The sequence below is a fragment of the Ammodytes marinus genome (assembly GCF_949987685.1).
Source record: "Ammodytes marinus genome assembly, chromosome: 11".
Classification (NCBI taxonomy): Eukaryota; Metazoa; Chordata; class Actinopteri; order Uranoscopiformes; family Ammodytidae; genus Ammodytes; species Ammodytes marinus.
In genome coordinates, this window is record NC_137215.1 from 14056012 (window position 1) to 14061576 (window position 5565).

Genomic DNA, 5565 nt, shown 5'->3' on the forward strand with positions numbered 1-5565 from the left:
CAGTCTTGCCCCCATCGCCAACTCACCAAGACACCTGCTTCAATGTGGGAACAAAGTCATCAGGTGAAACCCAAGAGCCAAGCACTCACCTGGGCTTACCCCGTGTGTGTGGGAAGTCTGGAGCAGTGGAGAGTATAGGAGGAGGGAGGGAAGTGTCAATGTGTTTTGAATGGACTCGTGAGCTTGATGCATCAGTCTCCCTCCTCCAATGTATCTGTCACACACACACACACACACACACACACACACACACACACACACACGCACACGCACACACGCACACTTACTTTCACATGCAAGCACACCAGTCAGCTGCCTGATCCAGTGACAGTTGCTTTGGCCTGTTTGAGCAGGAGTGGAATTTCTAAATGTTGCACATAGAAGTACACAAAACAGAGTTTTGCACACGCAGAATATTGTACGAGAATATTTGTTCAAAAATGAAATGAAAAAAGTTTTCAAGTAATTTTTTTACTTCTATGTGCAGCTGGTTGAAACTTTTCACCGCCAGAATGGGCCATGTACCAACTCAGGGTCATTTTTATTTAATTTTTTTCTGTTTGCCCTTTGGTCTAAGTGCTATTAGAGAGTTTTGGTGATGAACAAGTAACGGTTGGACAATGTTTTTTTTACTGCACAGTATTTGTACTTTATGTTGTAAATTGTACTGGATGTCAACTTTAAAATTGTCAGAAAAGGAGAAAGCAGGACAGGAAAATGTGAAAATTTATTTTTCCAGCTCTTAAAGCCAGAAAGACATTGCATTATGTCGTGGGGATGTTCTTTTTTGTTTGTCGTTAATCGCTTCATCTTGTCCAGGAAATTCTCACCCATTCAGGCTTTTACCACAGCAACTGTACCTTCTCTGGTTTGCTTGTTTGTATATTATTTACTCAGATTTACGTCCTGTCTGGTGTGGGACGGGAAGTGGTAACCATGACTTGTCTCTGCATGTTACCAGGTGCTCAGCTGCGAAAGCATTGTTGTTTAGTTTTTCAGTTCTGCTCAATCGGTGTCCTCCGTGAATTGTTTTGTGTGCCAGCATCTCCTGTGGTAGGAACGGAATGAATAGTGGTTTGATGTTAATGATTTGGCGAGCTTCTGATTACTCTCTACCTTGCTGGAAAGAGTGGAGGCTGTTAGATAGACTCTACTCACAGGTCAGGTGTGTCATGCTCATTCAAGCTCGTCTGCATTCATGTGAAATACGTTTTTGATTTTTTTACACAAAAGTTGCTCACACTTTCAACTTTGTTTATGACTCTTCCACCAACAGTTGCACAGAATATACCGTAGAAGTACACAGGAGCATTGCTGTTTGGAGATTTGCCCCCTGAGGTGTTATGGTGACTGCACTGCGGTACAAGGGAAGAAAGTTCTAAGCAAAGTAGAGATATATTGGAATTAATATGAAATCTATAGTGTCATGTTGTTGGATTGTAGTTGGTGATTCCAGTCAGTGTCAGTACAGAACTGTAGGGCTGAGTTTGATTGATTTTTAAAGACAATATGATAGCATTATTGTCAATGTTAAAACAGTTGGCCAGTATTCAGCTTGAAGGGCATGTTTCCAGTACTAAGAGAGATAAATATATAAAAATCTAATTTTTAATATAAACACTCCTTTAACAAAGTTTTAAAATGGTAGATTTAATTGGAAAAACTAAAATGTTGTATTCTGTTTATAATCAATGAGATCAAGTTCAATTATTTATATTTTACTTGATCTTTAAATAAATTTGGTCTCTGACTTGAAAGCATGCATTTTGCCCTTAAAGGAATAGTGCCACATTTTTTAAAGTGGTACGCATTATAGTTAAGTTGCTAAGAGTTAGAAAGGAGATCAGTTCCACTTTTGTGTGTGTACACATAATATTAATCTACAGTACAGACGGCAGCTAATAAGCGTAGCTTAGCATAAATACTGGAAACAAGAGGAAACAATAGCGACATCAATCTTCTCTTCTATCTCTTGGCACGAAAACCATTTGCTGTATTTTCCAAAATGTCCAAAACTTTTGGCAGATTTAACTCATTTCAGCATCAAATGTTGTGCCAATCTCATAAAGATTTCAAAATGTTTACATTCACCTGGACGCATGCCTAAATACATCTGCATATTCTTTTTTTAAATAGCACAAGTTCAGATGAACTAAACACATATACCAGCATGTGTTGTGTTTAGATGAGTTTTGAATGTTCCCTCTGTCTCTCCGTGCTGCTGGTATTTAAATGAATGCAATGAAGAAGTGATGTGTCCGTCCAACAGGATAAATAATGAACCTGAATGAATATAAATCCCTGTGATTGCTTTGCGTTGGATTGCGTCATGGTAAAGATATATATATATATATATGCTTTGTGTAAAGTCAGTTCCCTGCACTGTAAATCTTCTGCTGCTCTGCTGTACATTCATCAGTGTTCCTGCTGCACATTATAAGGGACATTGTGTATCTGGTTTAGTGGGAGAAGCCTCTTGCTCTCATAGAAACAGTTTTCTAACATGTTCAGATGACTAACATCATGTTCCTAAATGGACCCAATCAACTATATTTTGCCAAACTGTGAGGATATACGTATATACTGTTAGCTAACATTGACAGAAAGCTGAAGATGAATCCCGCATCCTGCTGGTATTATTCCTGTGCCTCACTCAACTTCCATCACACAATTCTTTACCCTTTTTTTTTATGAAAATCCATTTAAAGTGGTGAACAATCTCTCGTAAAATTGGTACAGCTTATGTAAAAGTATGGACATCATTTGTTTTTATTGTGATATTATTGCTGAAAGCTGTATTAAATCTGTGTAAGGTTGTCATATGGGGATTTTTATTAAGTGCTCTATATCCATTTTCGAGGATCAACCTTTTTTCACTATTATTAACATTCAAACACCCACGCTCCTGAAAGAAATGTACCTGCAAAAAAAACCATTATGTTAATGTCATCATCCTGGAGGAAAAAGATGCCTTTCATAACATTTACATGAACTGCAATTGTAGGCTACTACTGAGGATACTAAAATCATTTAAATTATGGGGATTATGAAACAATTAAACTCCAATATAGCAGGATCCTTTAAGAAATATGCCTGTGGTTTAGAGGAGGCTCAAGAGGGAGATCAAATATGAAATTAAATAGTGAATGGCTGAAATAAACTATAATGTATAAAATATGTTTCTTTCTAGAAGTCAACTAGTGTAAAATAACATGACGTGGTCGAGTTTTCCCCCCCAATGTTATGAGTCACCAACCAAAACTGCTGTGGATGTTATCTTGAAACGTTTGGGGTCTAAAAGTCTAAAATTCCCATTAATTAAGAATGTACCAACCTTATGTCCTTCTTTGTTATTTCCTTCACTAGGGCCTTCAAATGAAGGTAATCAGAGATGTATGAAGCCTCTCCTTATTCAGATATTGTATGTAGTTCATGTAAACAGGTTATGAAAGTTTGTGTCGCCAGGAATTTCCACTCCGCTCCAAACTCAAGTCAAGTACCTCCACTGTATCTCCCTCGAAGGGCATGTAAAGCATTGATACCCCTGTGTTGTGACATGTATATGCACTGTGATAGCAGACATGCTTTGATGAAGTCCTTTTTTGTGTGTTTTTTGAAACAATAAACCTCGTTGACAGATCCTTCCTTTGTCTGATTTTGCTGTGTTTCAGAGCTGTGCCAGATTTTACTCTTCTTCTTGTGAAGGTAAAACATAATTTTTTTATAAAAACAGCCAGAGGGCCACGGACGACATGTTTATGTAATGACATCATGCTCGCTTGCATCACTGTGTTGGTAGTTACCATGGTGATTATGATGACCCCGCTGCTTTGACTTGTTGATTCTCGGTGTGTGTGTGTGTCACTATGAATTGAATTTTTTTTTTTTATTAATTATGTTCTGTTTTTATGTCTTCTTATAGCACTTTATTTACTCTGCTTTTAGGAAAGTGCTTATACGAAGTACCTCAAATGTGGAATTAATTTAATTGCAAGTTGAAAAATCAACCTGCAATCGATCATATGCCCTAAATTTCAGAGAATAATTATAACATGGGTTTTTGCCCAAGCAAGGACTGGTACAGAGTACTGGCAGGATCCACTGTGTAACTGTGGGTTGTAATCAGACCACACTTGCGGTGTGTGTGTGTGTGTGTGTGTGTGTGTGTGTGTGTGTGTGTGTGTGTGTGTGTGTGTGTGTGTCCGCTTGCCCGCCTTGTGGATTTTTTGGTGGGGCATCTGTGTCCTTCTGTTTCCTGTTGTGTGTCTATCCACAGCTGACCTCATACTGAATGAGTAAAAAGTATTTAAACCTATGTGTGTGCCACACTCACTGAGTGTGTGTGTGCGTGTGCGTATGTGAATGCACGTGTGTGCATTTGGAAATGGAACAAAATTGAAGAAATAAAGATTCAAGCCAACTGTTTTCAGATCTAACATAAGTAGATTGAAATAACCCTTTTTGAATTGCATCTCCCCTTTCTTAAACCCACTATTTGTATTTCCATCTGGAAATTCTTCAAACAGCACATCACAATAAACTCTACAAGAAACAACTGTATTTCCTTCAGGCAATGCTCTTTGGAATTTTATTTTATATGTACATGTTGGTCCTTAAGGTTACGGCTGTGAAAAGAGCACTTCTCTTTGTTCTTCTTTTAGTTGATCATCTATAGACTGTCATGCTAAAGGCTATAACACATTGTAATGCAACCCCTTGGGAAATAGATAGCAGCATCCCTGACAGGCTGCTATTAAAATGCTCCTTTAGTTTATTGTGAAATGAGAGTGTGGTTGTCCTCCCAGCAGCCAATTACAGTGGTTGGTGAGTTTAGTGACGACACCCTACCTAATTACAGTCAGCGACTCTGTAATTACTTGCAGTGACACCCAAAGTCTCATAGGACGACACCGTGTCTTCCTGCTCCGTGACAAACCAGTCACAATCTATGTTACATGATATGGGGACAGAATGTACTAAATGCTCTGTTAAATTGTAATCCCGGAGAGATGAAAAGGCAAGCTGATTGATCAAACACATTGTAGGAGCATTCTGGGTAATTGATGAAACTGATCCAGATGTTTTTCAAACTTTAATTGTTGGAGAAATCCAGTAATAATTTGACTTAAACACAATTTGCAGCTGTCCACATCTGGTTTATGTTACCATCTAATCATTTTCTAACACGTCATGTGATGATATTTATGAAAATGTTCCATTATTTATTGTTCTTGAAAACGTACTGTAGTTTACCTCAGCTCAAAATTAAACATGGCTTCAAATGAACTGCTGTCAGCGAACAAAGGGGCAATCAGCAGGAAGGAGAGTAGGATTCACAGAAGAATATGTGGTAATAAAGGTTATGATGATTTCATCCCCTCCTCTGGGACTGATCAACAAACTCCTGAGCAAATGGACAGTTACTGTGATGGAAAACATAAAACTTTACAAGTTGCTTAGTGCATTGAAAAAATATTAATTGCAGTGAATGAACTTTTCTGTTGAAGGAAGAAACGTTTACTTGCAAATAGCACAGCTATGATTTAAAAGAAGAAAAGTAACACA